Genomic DNA, 27,322 nt, shown 5'->3' with positions numbered 1-27,322 from the left:
CATTCAAACGTTTTGTTGTGAATAGTCAACTGGGGTGCAAAAAACACATGGGGAAGAAAAGGCGCAAATTAACTGCAAAAGACTTGAGAAGAATTAAACGTCAAACTACCAGGAACCCATTATCCTCCAGTGCCACCGTATTCCAGAACTGCAACCTACCTGGAGTGTTCAGAAGTACAAGGTGTCAAGTGTTCAGAGACATGGCCAAGGTCAAGAAGACTGAAACAAGACAACCACTGAATAAGATTCACAAGTTGAAGCGTCAAGATTGGGCAAAGAAATACCTGAAGACAGATTTTTCTAAGGTTTTATGGACAGATGAAATGAAAGTGACTCTTGATGGACCAAATGGATGGGCCCGTGGCTGGATCAGTAATGGACACAGGGAACCACTTTGAGTCAGGTGCCAGCAAGGTGAAGGAGGGGTACTGGTATGGGCTGCTATCATTGAGGATGAGGTAGTTGGACCTTTTCGGGTTGAAGATGGACTGAAACTCAACTCCCAAACCTACTGCCAGTTTCTGGAAGATTCTTTCGTCAAACAGTGGTACAGGAAGAAGTCCTCAGCATTCTAGAAGGCCATGATCTTTATGCAGGACAATGCTCCATCACATGCATCCAAGTACTCCACTGCTTGGCTAGCCAGCAAGGGCCTCAAAGATGCCTGAATAATGACCTGGCCGCCTTCCTCACCTGACTTAAATCCTATTTAGAACTTGTGGGCCATTCTCAAACGTGAGATTTACAGTGATGGAAGACAATACACCTTTTTGAACAGCATTTGGGAGGCTGTGGTTGCTGCTTCAGTGAAAATTTATCGTGAACAGATCAAGAAACTGACAGACTCCATGGATGGAAGGCTCATGGCAGTTATTGAAAATAAGGGTGGCTATATTGGTCACTGAATATTTTTGAAAGGCCAAAAATGTTATATAATTGTCATTTTGTGTTACTTATCTGTTACACTTACTCTAAAAATTGAGAATAAACAAGTGAGTTAAGAAAAAATATTTTTGTAATTTAGTTGCCTAATAATTCTGCATGCTAATAGTTGCCTAATAATTGTGCACACTTATATATTTCCCTTAGAAAGACAAAACTCACTTTCCTTTGTTAAACATTCAGGTTTGAGGTTCAATAACATTTTGGATTGACTGAGAGCATTGTGTTTGTTCAACAATAAAATTTATCCAGAGGAATACAATTTGCCTAATAATTGTGCACGCAGTATATGTAGACAACAACAAATACCTAGGTGTCTGGTTAGACTGTAAACTCTCCTTCCAGACTCACATCAAACATCTCCAATCCAAAGTTAAATCTAGAATTGGCTTCCTATTTCGCAACAAAGCATCCTTCACTCATGCTGCCAAACACACCCTCGTAAAACTGACCATCCTACCGATCCTCGACTTTGGCGATGTCATTTACAAAATAGCCTCCAACACCCTACTCAACAAATTGGATGCAGTCTATCACAGTGCCATCCGTTTTGTCACCAAAGCCCCATATACTACCCACCACTGCGACCTGTACGTTCTTGTTGGCTGGCCCTCGCTTCATACTCGTCGCCAAACCCACTGGCTCCAGGTCATCTACAAGACCCTGCTAGGTAAAGTCCCGCCTTATCTCAGCTCGCTGGTCACCATAGCTGCACCCACCCGTAGCACGCGTTCCAGCAGGTATATCTCACTTGTCACCCCCAAAGCCAATTCCTCCTTTGGCCACCTCTCCTTCCGGTTCTCTGCTGCCAATGACTGGAACGAACTTCAAAAATCTCTGAAACTGGAAACACTCCCTCACTAGCTTTAAGCACCAGCTGTCAGAGCAGCTCACAGATCACTGCACCTGTACATAGCCCATCTATAAATAGCCCAAACAACTACCCCTTCCCCTACTGTATTTATTTATTTTGCTCCTTTGCACCCCAGTATTTCTACTTTGCACACTCATCTACTGTCAAATCTACCATTCCAGTGTTTTAATTGCTATATTGTATTTACTTCGCCACCATGGACTATTTATTGCATTTACCTCCCTTATCTCACCTCATTTGCTCACATTGTATATAGACTTATTTTTCTACTGTATTATTGACTGTATGTTTGTTTTACTCCATGTGTAACTCTGTGTTGTTATATGTGCCGAACTGCTTTGCTTTATCTTGGCCAGGTTGCAGTTGTAAATGAGAACTTGTTCTCAACTTGCCTACCTAGTTAAATAAAGGTGAAAAAAAATGTTATAATACTTTTAATGCATCAAATGGTTGTTTTATGCAGCAGAATAAGGGGTTGTTAGAATGCTCATCTATGTGTTCTACTGAGGATGGGTTTCTGGAAGATTTAAGATGTCTTTGGTGATACTGCATTCCAGAGCATGAGTTAATGTTTCTGTTCTATATGGTACCAGGGAGAGACGACCCCAGGGCCAGATGCTGGTCTCTACACAAAAAAAACAGTATTTACAGCAGATACTGTCTGCTGTGAATTATAAGTATCTTTCATACAAATCTTAACCTTGTGACCCATTCCACACATCTGTTGTTCGTCATGTATACTGAAAGGGGTGTATCTTGGCTATAAAAGACCTTTGTACTTTTGTCTGGGGCTCTCAACAAATCATCTGAGGGTGATTCGTCGACCAGCCATCAGTATCGTAGAGCACTCAATCGATTCACTTTATATGTGTGTGTTGTATTGACCTGCTCTCTTATTAATAAGTGAATAAAGATATAGTTTAAGTATAACTCTGACTTGTGTGATACGTTTGTCTCTCCTCATTTGATAGTAAAGAAATTAACCACCACATTTAGCGACGAGGATAGGATGGGGATGGGGATGTGAATCTTCACTTGGTGAGCGCTCCTGACGACCTGGGTAAATCATGCACGAGGGATCCCTCAAACTTGGGATCTCAGGGAGACCACACTTTGGGAACGGAGAAGATGGACCCACCCATGATCTGAGAGGGAGCGAGCAGAGTGGATACCACATCTCGAACTTTGTAAAAAAAAAAGAAGAGGTGAGTGAAACGCACAAAGTCAAGTTTTTAAGAAAAGCCTCTGTTACGTAGGCTCTGAGTGTGTATTCCTGTGTGAGGGGGGCACCTTGGAGGCGTAAACAGGGCCGAGTCAGAGGAGAATGATCTGAGAGTTAGTCGACTCAAAAACACCTATCATTGGTCGGTTGCAGGCGACCTAGTGCCATCCTGAAACTGAATTGATCACAGTGGGGATCGGTGCGTTCTGTAAAGTGTCTGTGTGACCGTCTAAGTGACCCTCAGAAGTGGTGAATTCCAATTATTTTAAATGTGCTAGCCAGGTATACCCTGGGTTTGGTCATTTAGTGTTAAATATCTAGAATCTGTGTGAACTAGATGAAAACTAGAATCTGTGTGAACTAGTTTTGGCCATTTAACGTTAAAACATCAGGAATCTGTGTGAACTAGTTAAGATGATAAAGTATAAGATAGTATGGTGCACATGTAATTGTTTTAAACCTTTATATTGAAAGATGTAAATGTATGAGTTGCATTATCCTAGGATCTAACCATGAGATAGCAATTATTTAAAAGTTCCTGCAAGTTATTAAAAAATATAAATATTGTCAAAAAACATCTAATTGATTAAGTATGTTTAGGAATAGCATTGTATGACTGTGATATGAGAGTTGCGTGAATGTGGAAATGAGACTTAATCTGAAGTTAGGATAGTAACATATAGAAATATGCTTAATCAGATTATTGAAATTTGGATAATAAGGTTTGATATAACGTTATCTTGGGGTTCCGTTCCTTCACTGCCCATCATAGAATATCACAGGCTGGTATTGAGAGAGGGATGATATTTTAGAAAGCAGCGGAAGGTCTATAGTTCCTGGGAGGCTTGATTTTGCCGTGGTCTCTGGGAGGTTAGAGAACCGCCGAGGATCCCATGACGGGCTGGTCACTGTCTGGGAATCAAAAGTAAATTGTTTTGGTTCCTCTGGGAGTATGTTTGGAGAGCTGCTTCATAGCTGTGGAGTCTTTGAAAATGCAAATGGAATGGTTGATGTGAGTACCTAAGAATTTCTTACGTTTCATATGGATTCTGTGAAGATATGAAAATGTGATGAATTCTATGTGTGTACAATACCAGGAGATTTGATAAAGTAATACTGGGAATATAATTAGATAGAACTTAAACAACCCATACGTAGATGTACATAGGTTTTGAGTTGGTCCCTTTAATGGATCATTTGATAAAGATGAAGTTTAAGCATTATTAAACTGTCTACAAAGTCTGGGCAATGGTTTCAGAAACTGATTGGAGTGTGTCCACTTTTGGTTAACTTACCCTAACGATGTAACTATAAAATGCTTATTAGATTTTCTCCGTCCGGGTACTACATTTCAAATAAAACTGAGGCCTGAAAAAATGTTCTTCCCAGTATGAGAGGAGTTGCTAGATTTCTTGAATAAACCTTTTTCTATAAAGTTAGAGCGAATTAAGATGTAATCTCGATGTAAGTTATAACGTCGTACAATGTCTAGGGTATCCATTAAAACAAATGATCATTGTGGGATTAATGTGATGTAATTGAAATATGCTGCATGTGAAAACAATCTGCTTTTATTAAAGAGCACAAGATCTGTTTCCTAGTCAATAAATGTTGATTTAACTCGTTGACTGCTAATCTATTCATTTTGCGCATGTGAGAATCTCTGCGGAGAAACGCTTGGACCTTAAATTAAGGCTATTTTCTGGGAATTGTGTCATTATTATGTGCCTGATGTTACGACCCCAGACAATTGTAAATTGGGTTATTTGAGGGATTTCTTCGTCATTTCAATAGCATCGGGTCTATGGTATTGACTAAAATCTGGGTTTCTGATTGTAATTCAACTATTGGTATGTTTTGCCTGGACAGATACTGCTGCTTGTGTTTGTTTAAAATATAAACTGAACGTTTTAACAGCTTGCTTAGTTCAAATTGAAAGGCTCATTTATTCAACATAAATAGCAAGGCGATTTTGATGTAATACTTGTCTGTTACCTAAATGGTCTGCTGGAATAGCATATTGAGAATGGAGCCGTATTTAAATAACTAAATCAAAGAAGAGACAGTAACCTAAACCTAATGAATTCTAATAATAGTGGATAGGTAATTGCGATAGAGCTGTGCCCACCAAAATGTTATTTTTTTCTTCTTATGATGTATTTTATAAATGTGGCGCATTACATGTTACTTTTAAAGTCTTAGACATTTCATAAGTGTGAAGCCGAAAGAGAAGAGAAAGTTGTTAAGTTTGTTTTTAACCTTACGATAGAGGTAAGCGCTGAACGTTGTTTGAGAATGGGTTATATTTTTTTCCTACTGGTAAGAATAGAAGAGTTGGTTGTGCTCGCTGGGCTATATCGAGCTGTAAGGGATTCAGTGGGACATTTGCAGTAGAGGTCTGAATAGTTGAAACGGAAACGTTCTGTGATAATTTCTGATTACTGTTGCTGGGTTTTATAGTTTAGGTAACACCAGTGAATTTGAGCAGGAAGTTAATGCATTGTAACATTATCATCTGTTTCCATTATGTGGAACAATGTCCGGTCATTAAAGTGGATTGCAGTTTGAGTTTGAGTTTATTTTTATTTTTACAGGGACAGTGCACATTAATCAACGTTTCAGTAAAGGTGCTGGTTTTAGCCAGCTGGCTAATTGTCAACCACAGTCCCTGGGCAGGTTATTACAAATAATTACAAGAACAATAAAGACAATCAAGGAGCAGTGAGCACATGCAGAGCAACATAGAACAAGCAACGCGTAGGTGGTAGGTGGTACAGTTGTGTGTCTGATGGAAAAGTATTCCAGACATGTGAAGCTCTAACAGAGAAAGCAGATAGTTTGTTTTTACCTTAAGGTTTGCAAATACCCACACACATCACACTTATTATGACTATTTGTTGGTGTTTTAAAATACTATGTTTGATTCGTGTATTCTATTTCCTTTGGGTTTAGTGAGTTTTCCATTTGTCTTAGTGCCAAGGTATCTTAAAACCTGTTGGGGCTAGGGGGCAGTATTGACAATTTCGGAAAAAATATGTGCCCATATTAAACTGCCTCCTACTCAAACTCAGAAGCTAGGATATGCATATTATTAGTAGATTTGGATAGAAAACACTCTGAAGCTTCTAAAACCGTTTGAATGGTGTCTGTGATTATAACAGAACTCATATGGCAAGCAAAAACCTGAGAGAAATCCTACCAGGAAGTGGAAATCTGGATGCATGGGCTCTCTTCAAGTCATTTCCTATTGAATACACAATGAAGTAGTAATAATTGTGCACTTCCTACGGCTTCCACTAGATGTCGACAGTCTTTACAAAGTTTTTTGAAGCTTCTATGATGAACAGAGCCCGAATGACAAGGAGGGGAAATTGTTGAGGCAGGGGGTGACATCACTTCTTGGAGCGCGTTCATGAGGATGGATCCCTCCCGTTCCAAAACCTTTTTCAAGACACAGGAACCGTCCGGTTGAAATATTATTGAATCTTCACGTTCTGAAGGCCCTAAGGATTGATGTATTACAACGTTTGACATGTTTGAATGAACGTAAATACAACTTTTTTTTACTTTTCGTCGGGACATCGTCCGCGTGCTTTCTACACTTGGAGTAGCTTACTGGACGCACGAACAACAAGGAGTTATTTGGACATAAATTATGGACTTTATCGAACAAAACAACATTTGTTGTGGATCTGGGATCCCTGGAAGTGCCTTCTGATGAAGATGATCAAAGGTAAGGGAATATTTCTAATGCAATGTATGATTTTAGATGACTCCAAGATGGCGGCTATCTGTATAGCCTAGTGTATTTTTCTGAGCTCAGTACTCAGATTATTGCAAAGAGTGCTTTCCTCGTGAAGCTTTTTTTAAATCTGTCATTGCGTTTGCATAAAGGAGATGTTCATCTATAATTCTTTGAATGACAGTTTAATTTTGTATCAATGTTTATGACAAGTATTTTTGTAAATTGTGGCGCTGATTCACCGGCAGTATTTGAGGGAAAATATTTTCTGAACGTCACGCGCCGATGTAAAATGCTGTTTTTATATATAAATATGAACTTTATCGAACAAAAAATGCATGTATTGTGTAACATGATGTCCTAGGAGTGTCATCTGATGAAGGTCGTCAAAGGTTAGTGCTGCATTTAGCTGTGTTTTGGGTATTTGTGATGCATGCTAGTTGCTAGGAAAATGGCTGTGTGGTTGTTTTTGTCGATGTACTCTCCTAACATAATCTAATGTTTTGCTTTCGCTGTAAAGCCTTTTTGAAATCGGACAACGTGGTTCGATTCAGGAGAAGTGTATCTATAAAATGGTGTAAAATAGTCATATGTTTGAGAAATTGAAGTTATAGCATTTATGAGGTATTTGTATTTCGCGCCACGCGATTCCACTGGCTGTTGACTAGGTGGGACGCTTGGAGGTTAAGAGAGGGATGTGATTTGTGTGTTTTATTTCCTTTGGGGTTAGTGAGTTTTCCATTTGTCTTAGCGCCAAGGTATCTTAAGAGAGGGATGTGATTTGTGTGTTCTATTTCCTTTGCATTTAGTGAGTTTTCCATTTGTCTTACTGCCAAGGTATCTTAAAGGGGCATACACACACACATGACATTTTCTGAAGTTTTTCTTTTCTGAGTTTCAATTAAACATGTGAATTATTTTGATAAAGAAATGTACTGGAAACCCAGGATACGACATGTATGAAATGTTTGACTGTTTTTCATCAACTTGTCTAATATAGTAACAAACACTTCTTTGAAGTGTTTGTATGACCTCCGACATCTGTCCTGAATTTCCAGTGTGTTTTGATCAACCTCATTGGAAAGCCATTTGGATAATGAATTTAAGGTCATTTGTAATACTGATTTGAAGGCAATTTGTAATATTGATAATTAGGATGAAGTTTAAAGTTCTTTGCCATATTTGTCATTTGGACCAATGTGAAGAAGGAGAGGGTGTTGACTTTGACTAAGGGTAGGCTGCCTTAAGTCTATTATCCTTTGACCGTATGTGTACAATTCTTTATGGAGTTATTAAGGGTAGTGATTCTCATTCTATTTTGTTTTATTTTTTGACCAGTAGTAGTGTTTTTTTATACACATTACTCACATGGGGAGTCATGTGTCAAAATGGGGGAGGTAACAGTCCTCTGTTAGGTTTTGGATTGAAGTTTACACATATTGAGTGATAAGTAAAGGAGTGTACAGTATTGTTGTGTTGTTTGTTTTGTTTGTTCTGCTTTGTTTTGATACAAATCTCACCAGATTAGGTCTGCTGGATTGTTGGGATTTCTCCCAATGTCACGACTTCCGCCGAAGTCGGTCCCTCTCCTTGTTCGGGCAGCGTTCGGCGGTCGACGTCACCGGCCTTCTAGCCACCGCCGATCCACGTTTCATTTTCCATTTGTTTTGTCTTTGTTTTACACACCTGATTTCAGTCCCATAATTACAGGTTCATTATTTAACCCTCTGTTCCCCCATGGTTTTTGTGAGTGATTGTTTGTTGTATTTTCGGTCTGTCATGGTGTGCGTGTATTTGTTACTTTGTATATTTGACGTTTTGAGTAAAAGTACTTTGATTACTCATATCTGCAGTCCTGCGCCTGACTCTCTACACCAGCTACACCTAGGACCCATTACACCCAATGGGTTATAGGTCTAACTTCCTGATCCTGTGGCTCTGAGATGAAGTTGACAGTGTAATGAGGAGTATAAGCCAATTTGAAAAATAGTTTCAATAGAATGTGTTGTTATTCTCTTTGACATCTTAAGACATTGGTATTAAGAATAATTGGTAAAGGTAATAATTTATCATATAGTTAATGCTTTCCTGAATCAAAAATTAACTGAACTGAACTGTTGTTCAGATTTTTCCTCTCTTGAGGTTATCATGAAAGGTGACATCAGTCTGTGTCTTAATGCATGGAAGAGATATTTGGAACAAGTACCTCAAAACCCCCTCTAACTGGCTGAAGAAAAGCGACAAAGGCGTTCAATATGGCCCTGTCCGCACCACTTCTACCAAAAGAGTCCTGAGCCAGCAACCTGTATGCAACATCCAATCTAAACTATCAACTGTTTTTCTCTCATGTCTTTTCTCTCAGGAGTGTGACAGAAGTCCATGTGGGGTGAGCATGGCGAACAATCTGTTCCAAACTTCTCTTATGTTGCTGGTATACTAGTTGACGAATGGACAAGACTGTGCCGAAAATTGATTTAGACTTTTGTGGTATCAGGTTGATTGTAGAGGTCTACACACTACATCAAAGTATAGTAATTTAGATTAAGAATGCATTAAGATACTGATCTGTATTATAATCGTGATAAGAAAGTTAATAGTATAATTATAGGATAATTATACTGTATGTTAATATAAATGTACATTCTGCCAATGTTGATGTGTGTTAAAATTGAGGGTTTTGACTTTGAGTGATAGGACCAATTTAAATCACTGAGCAATGTCATTGTAAATTTGGTTTGGATAATTCATTGGGTTTTGATTATGATTTGGAAACTGAATGATTTTTAAAACTGATGGATTGATTGGTGAATGGGGAGAGTGAAACTGATCCTAATCTATTTGACTTATTTCCATTACCAAATTATGTTTTTGATGATAGTGAAAATACTCAGGAACTATAGCAGCTATGGTGGTAATGGCACATAGAGACTATAGGTGTAAGGGGTGCGTAACTGGTGGCAGGGAAGTCGGACGCAGGAAAGCAGAACTCGGTAATAGCTGGAGCAGTTTAATAGTAAAACCAACGGCATAAGAAATACAAAATATGGGCACAATAACCCGACGCGCACCAGTAAAACAAATGTGCACAAGCACAACAAACAATACCACACAAAGACATGGGGGGAACAGAGGCTTAAATACACAACACATAATGAGGGAAATGAAAACCAGGTGTGTGGGAAAACAAGACAAAACAAATGGAAAATGAAAAATGTATCGGCGATGGCTAGAAAACCGGCGACGTCGACCGCCAAACACCGCCCGAACAAGGAGAGGCACCAACTTCGGCAGAAGTCGTGACAATAGGAGTTGCTTGTCTTGGGTCATGTTCATTAGGCACTAACTGAATACATTTTACTTAAACCATCACTACCTGGATTTGTCTAAAGAGATATGCTCATTTTAGTTTCTGGGAAGGAAATAGTTATTTCCACCATACCATGCTGATCCATTGGAGTGTGATAGATAACTAAAGCTTATTTTATTGAACTCCATTGTTGCATGCACTGCATTATGCATAAAATATGTGATTTTCACTGTCTATGAAGATATAGCTTTGAATCTCATAAACTGTATGCATCTCATGTGATGGATGTTGAAATAGGAGACAGTGCTAAGTTTCTTGGGAGGAGGCTGAGCCAGTGCTATAGCAGCTGGTCACGTGCAGGAATCCATGCAATGAGTTATTGCTTTTATGCTTTTATGAAGAATGTATGCATTTTCTATATATGAATGAATGTTTTTAAATCTTGTAATTTTCTTTTAAGTTGAGAGGACTCTCAAAATGGGGGAATGTGAGAGCAAAATTGCAAGATTATGTTATAATACTTTTAATGCATCAAAAGGTTGTTTTATGCAACAGAATAAGGGGTTGTTAGAATGCTCATCTGTGTGTGTTCTACTGAGGATGGGCCTCTGGAAGATTTACAATGTCTTTGGTGATACCGCATTCCAGAGCATGAGTTAATGTTTCTGTTCTATATGGTACCAAGGAGAGATGACCCCAGGGCCAGACGCTGGTCTCTACACAAAGAAAACAGTTTTTACAGCAGATACTGTCTGCTGTTAATTATAAGTATCTTTCATACAAATCTTAACCTTGTGACCCATTCCACACATCTGTTGTTCGTCATGTATACTGAAAGGGGTGTATCTTGGCTATAAAAGACCTTTGTACTTTTGTCTCGGGGCTCTCAGCAAATCATCTGAGGGTGATTCGTCGACCAGCCATCAGTATCGTAGAGCACTCTCTACTTTATATGTGTGTGTGGTTTTGACCTGCTCCCTTATTAATAAGTGAATAAAGATTTAATTTAAGTATAACTCTGACTTGTGTGATAAATTTGTCTCTCCTCATTTGATAGTAAAGAAATTAACCACCACAGAATGTACGGTAGTGGTTTAGTTGCACTACAATATAAACTAGATAGATTATTACAGAATGTACGGTAGTGGTTTAGTTGCACTACTATAAGCTAGATAGATTATTACAGAATGTACGGTAGTGGTTTAGTTGCACTACAATATAAGCTAGATAGATTATTACAGAATGTACGGTAGTGGTTCAGTTACACAATGAAATCTGTGTTAAGGAGAATATTAGAAGATGTACAGTGGAGATCTGGGGAAGACTGTATTAGACAATGTACGGTAGTGCTAGGGGAGGTCCAAGGTAATGCCTCTGGCTACAGTAGAGTAGTTACTGATGATGCCATTAGTATGAGAGATGGACAATAACCACAGAGAGAGAGAGAGCGAGAGAGAGAGAGAGAGAGAGAGAGCGAGAGAGAGAAACTAGCAGAGCCAACCTCCCATCATCACTACTTATCCTATTATCTGTAATGCTTACCCAGACAGACAGACCAGAGAAAACAGAGAGGTTTAGTCCTCATTCACGACCCTCCTGCAACGGTGTAAAGGTGAATTTCCTTTTCACACAGATACAAAGGGACAATATGGTAGCCAGAGATGCTGTGAGGCGATAGGAGAAAGAGTGGAAAAAACACCTCACCCTCTCTCCATCACTATTTGGAGCTCGTTGCTATTGTTGTCAGTGTTCCTGAATGGTAAATGAATGATGTGTGTGATGCGTACATCTGACTCTAACTAGGCCAATCCTTTGAAGGCAGTCTTTCTCTCCCTCTCTTTCTCACTCTCGCATCTTTCTTTGTTATGTGACACCCCTCTCAGCCTTCTCCACCTCCTCAAGGCACTGCCTGTATATATCTGTAGGGCCTATTAGAGAGCAGTGTGAGGACGGAGGGAGGGCGGTTCTTAAGATCGGGAGAGTGGAAGTGCACCGGCGATCAATGAGGGATGGGCTGAAAGAGGAAGGATGTAGGAAGGTGTGACATTCATCCCCACTTCCAATGAGGTCAGATGGGCTGTGAGAGGTGGATCAGGCTACACTCTACCTGCCGTTGCTATAGGCCACTGTCTCAGAGACAGCAGTAGAGAGAGCAGACATGCTTTGTATTTACCTGTTAAGAAATTACTGTAAGTGGTAAAGAAGCACTTTCTGAAATTACTGTAAGTGGTAAAGAAGCACTTCCTGAAATTACTGTAAATGGTAGAGGCGCTTCCTGAAATTACTGTAAGTGGCACTTTGTGGTAACTTAATAATAATTAAATATAATAAAAATTGCAATTTTTTGCTCTGTTTAGCTCTGGCCCTATATTATATAATACAGCTCTTATACCATATTATAATGTTACAATGTGAGACTTCAGATATTTTGTGAGAGAGTTTCCATACTTATAAACTTAGCCTACAGATATTTAGTGAGATGAGTTTCACTTCCCAACCAACTCCTAATTAACTAACACCAATGGCTGTATAAAATATTCAGACAGCCGAGCAGACGGACCACTCGTTCGTTCCTTGTCCGAGATCTGTGGCCATCATTAGAGACGCAGTGCCATGAGATAAACACACCCTCTGGAAAATAACACAAACCATGTCTCAGAAAACAACACAACACTGCAGCACTGCAGCAGACATCGCAGTGACTGCTCATAGCCGGAGGACCTGTGTTCATTACATCACAGTGACTGCTCATAGCCAGAGGAGCTGTGTTCATTACATCGCAGTGACTGCTCATAGCCAGAGGACCTGTGTTCATTACATCACAGTGACTGCTCATAGCCAGAGGACCTGTGTTCATTACATCACAGTGACTGCTCATAGCCAGAGGAGCTGTGTTCGTTACATCGCAGTGACTGCTCATAGCCAGAGGACCTGTGTTCATTACATCACAGTGACTGCTCATAGCCAGAGGAGCTGTGTTCGTTACATCACAGTGACTGCTCACTGAGCTGTGTTCGTTACAACACAGTGACTGCTCATAGCCAGAGGAGCTGTGTTCGTTACAACACACCGTGACTGCTTATAGCCAGAGGAGCTGTGTTCGTTACATCGCAGTGACTGCTCATAGCCAGAGGAGCTGTGTTCATTACATCACAGTGACTGCTCATAGCCAGAGGAGCTGTGTTCGTTACAACACAGTGACTGCTCATAGCCAGAGGAGCTGTGTTCGTTACATCACAGTGACTGCTCATAGCCAGAGGAGCTGTGTTCGTTACATCACAGTGACTGCTCATAGCCAGAGGAGCTGTGTTCGTTACATCACAGTGACTGCTCATAGCCAGAGGAGCTGTGTTCATTACATCACAGTGACTGCTCATAGCCAGAGGAGCTGTGTTCGTTACAACACAGTGACTGCTCATAGCCAGAGGAGCTGTGTTCGTTACAACACAGTGACTGCTCATAGCCAGAGGAGCTGTGTTCGTTACATCACAGTGACTGCTCATAGCCAGAGGAGCTGTGTTCATTACATCACAGTGACTGCTCATAGCCAGAGGAGCTGTGTTCGTTACAACACAGTGACTGCTCATAGCCAGAGGAGCTGTGTTCGTTACATCACAGTGACTGCTCATAGCCAGAGGAGCTGTGTTCGTTACATCACAGTGACTGCTCATAGCCAGAGGAGCTGTGTTCGTTACATCACAGTGACTGCTCATAGCCAGAGGAGCTGTGTTCGTTACATCACAGTGACTGCTCATAGCCAGAGGATCTGTGTTCGTTACAACACAGTGACTGCTCATAGCCAGAGGAGCTGTGTTCGTTACAACACAGTGACTGCTCATAGCCAGAGGAGCTGTGTTCATTACATCACAGTGACTGCTCATAGCCAGAGGAGCTGTGTTCGTTACAACACAGTGACTGCTCATAGCCAGAGGAGCTGTGTTCATTACATCACAGTGACTGCTCATAGCCAGAGGAGCTGTGTTCGTTACAACACAGTGACTGCTCATAGCCAGAGGAGCTGTGTTCATTACATCACAGTGACTGCTCATAGCCAGAGGAGCTGTGTTCGTTACAACACAGTGACTGCTCATAGCCAGAGGAGCTGTGTTCGTTACAACACAGTGACTGCTCATAGCCAGAGGAGCTGTGTTCATTACATCACAGTGACTGCTCATAGCCAGAGGAGCTGTGTTCGTTACAACACAGTGACTGCTCATAGCCAGAGGAGCTGTGTTCGTTACAACACAGTGACTGCTCATAGCCAGAGGAGCTGTGTTCATTACAACACAGTGACTGCTTATAGCCAGAGGAGCTGTGTTCGTTACATCACAGTGACTGCTCACTGAGCTGTGTTCGTTACAACACAGTGACTGCTCATAGCCAGAGGAGCTGTGTTCGTTACATCACAGTGACTGCTCATAGCCAGAGGAGCTGTGTTCGTTACAACACAGTGACTGCTTATAGCCAGAGGAGCTGTGTTCGTTACATCACAGTGACTGCTCATAGCCAGAGGAGCTGTGTTCATTACATCACAGTGACTGCTCATAGCCAGAGGAGCTGTGTTCATTACATCACAGTGACTGCTCACTGAGCTGTGTTCGTTACATCACAGTGACTGCTCACTGAGCTGTGTTCGTTACAACACAGTGACTGCTCATAGCCAGAGGACCTGTGTTCGTTACATCACAGTGACTGCTCACTGAGCTGTGTTCGTTACAACACAGTGACTGCTCATAGCCAGAGGAGCTGTGTTCATTACATCACAGTGACTGCTCACTGAGCTGTGTTCATTACATCACAGTGACTGCTCATAGCCAGAGGAGCTGTGTTCATTACATCACAGTGACTGCTCATAGCCAGAGGATCTGTGTTCGTTACAACACAGTGACTGCTCATAGCCAGAGGAGCTGTGTTCGTTACAACACAGTGACTGCTCATAGCCAGAGGATCTGTGTTCGTTACATCACAGTGACTGCTCATAGCCAGAGGAGCTGTGTTCATTACATCACAGTGACTGCTCATAGCCAGAGGAGCTGTGTTCGTTACAACACAGTGACTGCTCATAGCCAGAGGATCTGTGTTCGTTACATCACAGTGACTGGTCATAGCCAGAGGAGCTGTGTTCGTTACAACACAGTGACTGCTCATAGCCAGAGGAGCTGTGTTCGTTACAACACAGTGACTGCTCATAGCCAGAGGAGCTGTGTTCATTACATCACAGTGACTGCTCATAGCCAGAGGAGCTGTGTTCGTTACAACACAGTGACTGCTCATAGCCAGAGGAGCTGTGTTCGTTACAACACAGTGACTGCTCATAGCCAGAGGAGCTGTGTTCATTACATCACAGTGACTGCTCATAGCCAGAGGAGCTGTGTTCGTTACAACACAGTGACTGCTCATAGCCAAAGGAGCTGTGTTCGTTACAACACAGTGACTGCTCATAGCCAGAGGAGCTGTGTTCATTACAACACAGTGACTGCTTATAGCCAGAGGAGCTGTGTTCGTTACATCACAGTGACTGCTCACTGAGCTGTGTTCGTTACAACACAGTGACTGCTCATAGCCAGAGGAGCTGTGTTCGTTACATCACAGTGACTGCTCATAGCCAGAGGAGCTGTGTTCGTTACAACACAGTGACTGCTTATAGCCAGAGGAGCTGTGTTCGTTACATCACAGTGACTGCTCATAGCCAGAGGAGCTGTGTTCATTACATCACAGTGACTGCTCATAGCCAGAGGAGCTGTGTTCATTACATCACAGTGACTGCTCACTGAGCTGTGTTCGTTACATCACAGTGACTGCTCACTGAGCTGTGTTCGTTACATCACAGTGACTGCTCATAGCCAGAGGAGCTGTGTTCATTACATCACAGTGACTGCTCACTGAGCTCTGTTCGTTACATCACAGTGACTGCTCACTGAGCTGTGTTCGTTACAACACAGTGACTGCTCATAGCCAGAGGACCTGTGTTCGTTACATCACAGTGACTGCTCACTGAGCTGTGTTCGTTACAACACAGTGACTGCTCATAGCCAGAGGAGCTGTGTTCATTACATCACAGTGACTGCTCACTGAGCTGTGTTCATTACATCACAGTGACTGCTCATAGCCAGAGGAGCTGTGTTCATTACATCACAGTGACTGCTCATAGCCAGAGGATCTGTGTTCGTTACAACACAGTGACTGCTCATAGCCAGAGGAGCTGTGTTCGTTACATCACAGTGACTGCTCATAGCCAGAGGAGCTGTGTTCGTTACAACACAGTGACTGCTCATAGCCAGAGGATCTGTGTTCGTTACATCACAGTGACTGGTCATAGCCAGAGGAGCTGTGTTCGTTACAACACAGTGACTGCTCATAGCCAGAGGATCTGTGTTCGTTACATCACAGTGACTGCTCATAGCCAGAGGAGCTGTGTTCGTTACAACACAGTGACTGCTCATAGCCAGAGGATCTGTGTTCGTTACAACACAGTGACTGCTCATAGCCAGAGGACCTGTGTTCGTTACATCACAGTGACTGCTCATAGCCAGAGGAGCTGTGTTCATTACATCACAGTGACTGCTCATAGCCAGAGGATCTGTGTTCGTTACATCACAGTGACTGCTCATAGCCAGAGGAGCTGTGTTCGTTACAATGACTGTATATATTGGGTTTATTATTCACAATAAGTTATTTATGTAAAATGGGTTTTGCTAGAAACTGATCGTAGCACTGTTGAGTTATTGGAATAGAAGATGTTGCTGTGGTTTCAAACCATCTCCCAGAGAGGAAAGTAGCTGTAGCCCTCTATAGAGATACAAGATGAGGCTGGGCTAGAGTTAGCGGATGGGGAAAAGAGGTTCAGATACAGTAAGACTGGGCATTGGGTTAGGCTTTGGGAAAGGTAGGTGATATTCTACATTTTCTCCCCAATCCACTTACATTAGCTACAGTATCTTTGCACACAGCTGTGTTGATAAGAATGATGTACATAAATCCTGGATTGCCGAATGCTATGTAATGGCCATTGAGAGGCTTTGAAGCCACCGGTCGGCCATATTGGCACTCCCCAGTAGGAGCAGTTCTCCATAGGAATGGAGTTCTACAGTATTTCAATTAAATATTTCAAGGACTAAATTACATGTATTGAAGTATTTTGTTTATTTATTAAGGTGTCTGTAATAGAATAAATGTGGCAAAAACAAATGTAGACATTAATAAATGTATTTTTATAACTTCCAAAATATTTTTTTACAACAGTGAGGGAGTGCCAAGATGGAGGCAAGATGGCTTCAACACAGTGCCCCCATCAGACATCTAATGTATAAATCATTGGTTAATAAGCCTGACTAGAATAAAACCCTAATTAAAATAGAGCAAACCGGACCCTTTACAGCTGTCCACAAAACAGAACTGTGTCCTGACCTGTCCCTCCATGCCTTAATCCCTCTGTTCTTCCATCCTACATTCCTCCATCCGTCCATACCTCTGTACCTCAATCCCTCTGTCCCTCAAACCTTCCATCCATTCCATCCATCTCTCCCACAGGTATCTATAGTTTGTGTGAGTTGTACAACCCTTCGTCCATCTAGAGCCAGCCATCCAGCCAGTCAGTCAGCTAACCATCCAGCCAGCCGACCAGAGGCCCAGGCCTCACCTCCACCTCCTCCCTCTGATTAGTACCGAGACAACTTGGCTCTGATTTGGATGAAGATGGAGGATAAAAAACTCTGACATATTAATGAGTAAATTGGCAGGCACTTCCAGCCTAAGGAGCCAGAAGCACGCAGGGTCACTCAGACCAATCGCTCTGACACTTACTAACTCCAGTGGGGATCTCTCCCTACTCTCGACCAATGCCAGCAACCCAGCTCAGCTATTAGTTCAAATCTCACTGTTCAGAGCCAACCAGAACAAGGAGAGGAGGCCAACAATGGATCAATAAGTAGAACAAGGTGATCTAATCCACTAGACGTAACATGTCACAACTAAAACCTCCCCTCTATTTAGGAGTGTTGAAGTGTTGGATGTAGTATCTGACAGAATGTGTTTCTGTTGAGGTTTTGAAACCTCCCCTCTATTTAGGAGTGTTGAAGTGTTGGATGTAGTGTCTGACAGAATGTGTTTCTGTTGAGGTTTTGAAACCTCCCCTCTATTTAGGAGTGTTGAAGTGTTGGATGTAGTGTCTGACAGAATGTGTTTCTGTTGAGGTTTTGAAACCTCCCCTCTATTTAGGAGTGTTGAAGTGTTGGATGTAGTGTCTGACAGAATGTGTTTCTGTTGAGGTTTTGGTCCAGGACAGAATGACTGTTGGCTTAGGTTCAGCCTTACTGACACTACTGTAAGAGGTTCAGCGCTGGGCTAGGCTGGGCTAGGCTGGGCTAGGCTGGGCTAGGCTGGGCTTGTCTGAAGACATTATTGTTAGAGGAATAATAAGATAGATTTACGTCTGTCTCCAGACGAGAGGGAGGGACTGGGAGGCCGGCCACCTAGAGGGAGTCTTCTCATTCTGTAGAGTGGCTTGGCTTGGCTTTAGTCCTGCAGAGCCAGAAACAGACAGTCTTCTGAATGGCAAGTGAGGATAGGTTGGCTTTGAACAAGGTGGGGTGGATTGGGTGGGTCTTTGCAGTAGGTAAGGTGGGTTTAGTGGGCATTTGAACTTCAGCAAGTGTAGCAGTAGTCCGGTGATGCACTGATACCAATACAGTTGTATCAGTTAATGGTTCATTCCATGCTTTTCTACTGGACGCAAGTGGTTGGTCTTCCTACAGTAAATGATCCCCATTTACTATGACACATACCACTCCAACTAAAACAGCTGTTGTGTGTGAACCACTAAATATGTATAACAAAATATAGAGAGTAAACTATGAAGCCATTAGAAACTCGTCTCCATGACGATTCAGACATATGTCCCTCCTTTTATGAAAGTAGCAGTGAATCAGAGATGAATGAATGCATAGGCTACTGCCCCCAGACAGATAAGTGCTGTAGTATTTATCACACCAGGTTGAAGTGACCCTTCTCTTCTCCTCTCTCATAGTAGCTTAGCACCATAGAAATACATAATCATTCAATGGGTTTATAGTAAATTCATCAATGGTTATCACTTCAATGGAGCCTACAGTCTCCATATTCTGAATCATTATCATAGTACTAAGGCTACCATTGTTCTCTATAGAAATGGATCTGACCTAAACAGAACACTTACATAATGAGATTACTAGCAAGATATGCAAATATACCACCGGGAAGGGTAAAGCGGAGAGGCAGCATACATGATAGATCAATATCTGGAACAGGGGGTAGGCAACCCTGGTCCTGGAGCGCTGCAGGTAGGACAGGTGGGTTGAATTGAGGCAATCGCTGAACTGATCAATTAACTTAGTAGCTCAGTGTGGTGCCTAGTTGGGGGAAAAAATCCTGCAGTATCTGCAGCACTCCAGCAACAGCGTTGCCTACACCTGATCTGGAAGATCAAACAGTCTAAATCTGGCTTCATAGCAGATGAGACTCTGTACATTACAGGAAGTGTAAAGGGCTCAGGTTTGAACCCAGACAATGGCCTCCTCATAACTCACGACCAAAAGAGCACCACTTCAACTTGGGCCCTACACTCTTAGAAAAAAAGGTGCTCTCTGGTTCTAAAATGGTTATTCGGCTCTCTGCATAGAGGCCCTTTGAAGAACCTGTTTGGTTCCAGGTAGAACCCTTTTGGATCCCCTTTTCTCTAAGCGTGTAGACCCAGTCACTCCTCCTTAGGCCTCTCTGCCTTCTTCCCCTCTTCCTCCGTCCCCTAACCACTTGACTGTCTCATCCACTCCTCTCTTATTTCCCTCATCGCTTTCCCTCCCTTTTTGTCCTCATCACTCTCTTTCTGAAATCAGTCCCTGTTCTCTTCTGGTCTTTCTAAGGAGAAGAGGGAAGAGAAAAGCAGCAGCAACCCCCCTCCATGGCTCGATGGTTTAGTCTGGTTGAACCGAGATAGATACTTTTGAAATTGATATTTATTATATCGATCGCCCATCAACAGGATAAACCATCGAGCCATGGAGGAGTACTGCTGCTGCGTTTCTGTTGTCTGCTTGTTTCTGTTCATTTCTCTTCTCCCATCTCCTTAGAAAGATAAGAATGTACGTTGTGTCGTATGGCCCTGCAGAAAAGCCCAAGGCAAAGCCTCTCTGCCTCAGTAGGGTTCTGTGAGGCATTAACACAGATGGGAGAGTGTCCTCCCTCGGGGTGGAAGCAGAGCTTATGCAGATCGCCGGTCTGACGGACACTCAGACCAGTGTGACATGTGAGCAGCAAACACTGCTACAGAGTAGCCATTTAGACGGGCAAACATCAGCACCTCGCAGCACAACAATGGAAACATACCCTTTAGTCCTGATGGAGGGAAGGAGGGAGGGAGGGAGGTAGGAGGCGAGAGACAGAGAGGAAGAAAGAAGACTAAAGATGCTCTCGTTTGTGCTTGCTGAATGAATGCAACATAAAGAACCTGTATAGAAACTGCAGATGAGGCTTTCCAGAGTTCCAGAGTCAGCCCACCGTGTTCCCCACACAACCCCTCCCCCCTGCGTCTACATAACCTCGTCACATCCTCCCTAATCACTATCACACACAGATAGTCTCAGGTGGGCCTGCGTGGAGCTAGCATGTGAGCTCATCATGGTACACACACACACACACACACACACACACACACACACACACACACACACACACACACACACACACACACACACACACGCACACACACGCACACACACCACGCACACACACGCACACCCACAGCACTGCTGCTACTCCGTCTATTTCTATACATGCCCTAGATGGTAAATGGTAAACATGCCCATCTAATGTACTGTACAGCATGTGTGTGATGTGTCTGGGGAAGACTATTCCGGCTGAGCCACACACACACACAAGCCTGCACGCACTGCTCTACCGCAAGAGAGCGATGAAGGGAGAGAGGGAACTAGGGATTTGGGGAGGAGGAGGAGGAGGAAAAATCATCAGTAATCAGTTTGTCTTCTTACCTTATAGCAGGACACAGCTCACCTGGGATTCTCTGGAGAGCAGACGAAACACACCGCACCACTAACACCAATCACTCTCCTCTCATTTCCATGCTAACAAACTCAAAACATCTCCCTCTCTATCCCTTGCTCTCTCTCTCTCTTCCTCTCTCTCCCGCTAGCCCTGGCAGGTTGGAAACGAGGAGATTGTACTACAACACAGGGGGGAGTGAAACTGGAGGGGGGGAAGTGGCAGACTGACGCGTCACAATCCTCCCGGGCGCTGAGCGGAGAGAGATGATGTGTTGTGATTTGAGACGAGAGGTGCGTTAGGAGACAGGCTGTGACGCAGCAGATGGCTGAGGGGTTCTCCTGTGTCCATGTCAGCGATCCTGGAGCGCCGGCGGCCCCCGTTTAGCGATGAGAGATGGTGCGGCCGGTGGAGTTTGAGGAAGCAGACTGTGGCAGCAGCAGCAGCAGTGTCTGCAGCATTAGCAATAGCAGTGTAGCAGTGTAGCTGGGTTAGACCATGCGTGCACTGAGCTGGGGTTGGCAACAGGGAGAGACGGGGCTCAAACACTATCGATTGTGTATATCTCTCCTCTATCTCTCTCTCTTCTCCCTGTATAGCACAGTACAGTACACACTTAGTCTGCAGCACTTAGATGAAATATGAAACCCTTGCCATACCCTGCCAGCCTGCATCCATTAATCTAGCCCTGGATGAGAAGCATCAACAACAATCAGAGGAGAGATGCATGGGGAGACACTCCTTAAGTGCTGTCAGGGTTTAGCCTCTCTGCTTATTTACACTGCATGGGAGCAGAGAGTCAACTATCTCTCACAGCATATTACATACAGAATACATTCATCTGATATTGTCTCTTCAATTTTTCATATGGAAGTAGTGTGTGTGTGTGTGTGTGTGTGTGTGTGTGTGTGTGTGTGTGTGTGTGTGTGTGTGTGTGTGTGTGTGTCATTCAGATAGGGTATAGAGGTCAATGAATTATCTTCCACTGTGACAGCGCAATTTGTGAAAACGCCAACATCATGACCCTGTCACATAGCACACCACAAACCACAGGTAGAGTAACATTTCTCTCCCTCTCTCACTTTCTTATTATCAGTCCTGCTCTCTTCCTCTCTCTCTCCTCCTCTACCTATAATTTTCTTTCTCTCCATCTCATGCCCTGACTGACAGGTGTGTTGCCATAGGAACCAGAGTGTGTCCATTGTGTTGTGGAGGCTCTTCACTAACATACCTGATATCAGGCAGAAAAGCGTGAAATCCACATTAACAATGGTATATCTCGAGGCTAACAAATGGGCATTCTACCCTGGCAATCATAGAATATAATTCAGGAAACACTTAGCATCCTAATAGAATATTAATCGGTAAAAGGGGTCCTGGGTGGCGCAGCGGTCAAAAGCCTGCGGTTCGATCCCAGGCTGTGCCACAACGGGTCGTGACCGGGAGCCCCATAGGACGACGGCGCACAATTGGTTCAGCGCCGTCCAGGGTAGGGGTGGGTTTGGCCGGTGGGGCTTCCCGTAGCATCTAACACCTTGTGACAGGGCCGGGCACCTGCAAGCTGACTCCGATTGTCAATCAAACAGTGTTTCTTACGACATATTGGTGCGGCTGACATCCAGTTCAAGCGAGCTGGTTGTCTGTTATTGTACATATATCCACATAACAACTGAGGATATCCTACCAGACATCCCCTGACAGGAGCAATAAGCTGCCTGAACTAACTATAGGCTTCATTCAAAACACAGATGCATGCACACACACACTGAGGGATGTTTGCTGGCAGTATTGGAGGGTGCTAGTGCATGGGTGGAGAATCCAAGAGGGCACTGGGTCATGTATTATTCAGGACACACAGGACACCCTGCCTGCTACAAACACACACACACACACACACACACACACACACACACACACACACACACACACACACACACACACACACACACACACACACACACACACACACACACACACACACACAGGGAACCAGAAGGACCACCAGCTGAGAGGGAGAGAGAGAGAGGGAATGGGTATGGCTGAGGGCCTGTGTAATGATGATGATGAAAGGGGGGTTAAAGGGAGAGGAAGTGAGAGGAAGTGGGGCTAGAGACACAGCGGGGGGCTGATAGACCAGAGAGAGAGATTCATCTGACTGGGAGCAACACAGTAGCATTGCCCTCTGGCCTGCCCTTTTCTCTCCTGTCATCCATCCTTTCCATCCCTCCATCTGCGCTGACACGGCATGCCCTTCAGCCTTTCACCATTCACCACTACTGCTATCCATCCATCCATCCCTCTCTCCTCTCCTCTCATACTCCCCCCTTCACACAGCTGGGCTCCCAGAGGAGAAAAGCAATCTGTATATCCACTGGAGTCTACAGCAACCCTACAAGTCCTCCAATCATCATTACTCCCTCCCATCCCTGCCATGCATCATAACTCATCTTGACAGATGACTTCCTTACTCCCATCCACTCGCACTACCTCGCACTACCTCTCTCTGCCTCTCTCTCCCTCTCTCTGCCTCTCTCTCTCATGTGTTGTCTGTATATGTTCCCTTGTTTTCAGGGTTTCAGGGCTGAGAGAGAGAGAGTTTATCTTTCTCAGGTTACAGGGCCAGGGGGGTCGCGTTTCAATCACTCTCTCCCTCCGTCCTCCCATCCATCAGGACAAGGGTAATGTAATAACACTCTCTCCATATCAGACAGCTGAACACTAGCATCCTAACCAACCACCAGATAACATTACTGAAACACATCAGTCACATCAAGGAAGGACAATGTGGTTAAGTATCAATCAACAGGTGGTGGAGGAAATGGAGGTGAAGTGGTTGGACTGTGGTGTCATCATTAAAGACAATGAAAAGCTACATACTGCTGATATACTATAGTACTAATATATCCTATGCAGTAGGTGCCGCTTGCTATTTTTCTAACCCTTTTGGATGGTACTAAATATGTTATTTCAGTTTAAATCATCATGCTTCTTATAAAATACTAGAGACACCAATAACAGCCTCACTTCCCCCTTCTAAACTCCCCTCCAAACTGAATATATTCACTGTGTATATTGTTTGGTACAGATCTCTTCAAACCGCCTGGGTTAAGATTACCGATGTAAGTTAACAGCTACTGAATTAAGACAAGTGAAGCATTTCTTTGTGTACTGTTCCTCGCGCTCCAGAGTGACAAGGCAATTTGTCTCATTTGGAAGTCTAATGAAACAAGCTACTGAATCACAGGCCGTGTCATTTAGGATCACAGGGCTTTTGTACCGAGACGGCTTTCAGTTGCAAATAGCCCAAACTTCTGCCTTATAACGGGATGCATTCATGTTTCTGGACCATGAGATGACAGAGAGAAGACACCACACTCCCTGGGCTGGACTTCCTCACACAGTACAAAAGGGTAAAATAAAAATAAAATGGGGAATTAACATCCGAGTCCATATCATTAGAAAACTCCTTAGTAATAAAAACTTAGCAAATAACAAAGTCAAATGAAATAGCAGTAAAGCAATGTGGCAGTGACACATAAGCTAACGTATTAAAGCATAGATAGCACAGAGACAGTATAACCTTGTATTGTTTGCCTACAGGCTGATGCATCTCGGTGGTCATTCATGTTTCATTGACAGGGAAGGACAGGTACTAAAATGGCTGACTTCACATATGCACAGATATGATCATTCTAGAGTTCAACTTCCGTTGGCCAACTTTGTAGACAGATGAGATGAAAGAAACAGGCCTACTAGCCATTAGGAAGGCCATTAAAACCAGCTCACTGTGTTCACACTGCCAGTGAACATCACATTTGCATCACACTGCCTGCTATAATTGGCTTAGCCCTGCCTGGGCACCATACACAGTATATTTCATCTTAGAGCCGGCCTGACTGTGATGCTGTATTCATACAGTGAAATCATTAGTATTTATACAGTGAGAATAAGGGAGTACCTATATATTTCAAACATACACAGTGAATAGGTCCATATTTTAGACTCCTCCCCCTGTAACAGAATAAGGCCAATCAGAGCATTCCGATCCCTGACTGATTTACTTCTCTGAGGAAGGAGACAGTTCTCCAAGGGCAAAAGCATATAACACAGCAGAAACCCCATATCCACTTCACATCAGCCATGATGAGGTACAGCAACATCCTACACAAGACAAACTAAACCACCACACAGCTGGTGCTTTTCTCAGTCCAACTGTTTGTTTTGGTGTGTGTGTGTGTGTGTGTGGTCTTGGTCTATCCTCATCCCCACAAGGATAGTAAAACAAGGGAAATTCTCCTTAATGCGGACATTTCCCACATCCCCATGAGGACAAAGGCTATTTTAAGTTTAGGGGTTAGGTTTAGGGTTAGAATTAGGGTTAGGAGTTGGGTTTATGCTTTGGGTTACGGGTTAGGGAAAATAGGATTTTGAATGGAAATAAATGTTTGGTCCCCACGAGGATAGAAAAAACAAGTGTGTGTGCAGTGATAGTCCTCTTGAACTCAGATAGCACATCTGTTCCTCCCCTCTCCTCCACCTCCCTCCCCCTTCTGCATTAGGATGCTGGTGACACACCCCTGGCTCTCCTCCAGAAGACAGACTCCATTCTCTCTCTCTCTCTCTCTCTCTCTCTCTCTCTCTCTCTTACCCTCCCTCCCTCTTCCCTCCCTCTCTCTCTCTCTCGATCCATCAGGCCTGTCATTGTTATTCTGCTCCTCTCTCCTCTGTGTCCTCCACCTCTGGGCCCAGGCAGCATCAGATCAATAGAAGAGACCCAATCACAAACACCAAGACATAACACACCCAGCCGCCACAACACCACTAAGCACAACACTGCTTATTGGAAATCCTGCTGATTGCCTCCACAGCTCAGCGTTGCAATTAATTGAAGGCTGATTAATGAAACAACACCTGTAGCCTCGGGGCCTAAGGGGACGTGGTCTTCACACAATTACTTCTTAATAGCGGGAATGGACAAATAGCTCATCAGTTGGCCTGTCTTGTCTGTCTGTTTGCTTGTGAGGAATCACCCTGAAGCTTTGTGGCTTTGTTGCTGACTAAAATGCAAATCACTCAGGCTGATAACTGCAATCCCAGCGACATGAATAAGACTCTGCTTCGGAGTCAGCGCTGGCTGAATTGAAAGAAGAAGAGCTATAATCCCTATTCTATTCATCACTGAGCAGCTCTGGGTACAACGCTGTGTCCTAAATGGGACCCTATTCCCTACATAGTGCACTACTTTTGACCAGAACCCTATGGTCCCTGGTCAGAAGTAGTAATTTGCATATGGAATAGAGGGCCATTTGGGATGCGGTCCAGCGGCTACAGGAGCACAGATGAACTCTCAGAGAGATGGTAGCTGAGCTAGCATCATCCACAAAGAGGAGAAGTCTGGGAGCCATAGAGCCATAGGGCTAGAGAAAGACATCTAACAGTGGATTGGCCTTGGGATGACCCTGCTTCATACTGCCTTCAGATGGACCCGGAGGAGAGAGGAGAATCACTGAGGTTGAGGTTCACTAGAAGTTTAGGGATATGGGGCTATGTATGACTTCAGAGAGGATCCTCCTTTGTAACAATGGAACATTACGTGGTTCTGAGTGGTGGTGCTGAGTTTATCAAGTCGACTGGCTGGATGGATTTCTAAAGTGAGAGTGGAGTAGTAATTTGCAGGAAGATGGTTTCAAATGAAGGGTGAATAAACTTGGCATTTCAGACTGCTGAGAGAAAAGAGACCTAAGCCTATTATTAGGAGCACTTTCAGCAGAAAGTCAAATGACAGCGGACTCTACCTTTCAAGTTAGATATGGTCTTAACTGCTGTCTACCTTGCTGACTAGTGATTGTTGCTCCAAAGACAGAAGGGACAGATTGGTACTGTGAATGACCACAACACGACGAGACAAAACTACAAATAAACTTTAAATGAACTCAGAGCATCATGTGACCAGTAGATGGCAATGACTCACCAACAGGTGAGATAAGATCAGCACAGTCAGAGGAGCAGTGCATTGATTAACACTATCAAACAAGAATGTGCCACAACTGCCAATATCAAGAGAAACTATTAAGTGGAAAGACATGCAATATTAAAGCAATGCCTCAGAAACATATGAACCCTTCTCTGTACTATTGGTACCTCCATTATAGACTAGAGTCCTATTCAATCAGAGCATTGTCCACACAGAATCTGACAATCATC

At 43.3% G+C, this 27,322-nt stretch overlaps 1 protein-coding gene across 7 annotated transcripts in view; it reads right to left on the bottom strand.

The window, feature by feature from the left end:
• The window catches only part of LOC106579405 (cyclin-dependent kinase 14), a 215,627-nt gene that overhangs the window by 153,197 nt on the left and 35,108 nt on the right, over positions 1–27,322 (bottom strand). Inside the window, exon 1 of one of the 7 annotated variants that reach the window (XM_045701631.1) lies at positions 21,109–21,730. The exons of 5 other annotated variants lie outside the window; for them this stretch is intronic. The gene's annotated coding sequence lies outside the window, so the exon portion shown is untranslated. Of the gene's footprint in view, positions 1–21,108; positions 21,731–27,322 lie in introns of those variants that run through there. One more of the 7 variants, XM_014159287.2, reaches the window with a different exon arrangement.

The sequence above is a fragment of the Salmo salar genome, chromosome ssa02 (genome assembly GCF_905237065.1).
Source record: "Salmo salar chromosome ssa02, Ssal_v3.1, whole genome shotgun sequence".
In the NCBI taxonomy this organism is placed as follows: Eukaryota; Metazoa; Chordata; class Actinopteri; order Salmoniformes; family Salmonidae; genus Salmo; species Salmo salar.
This window is presented reverse-complemented; position numbering and strand designations above follow the sequence as displayed.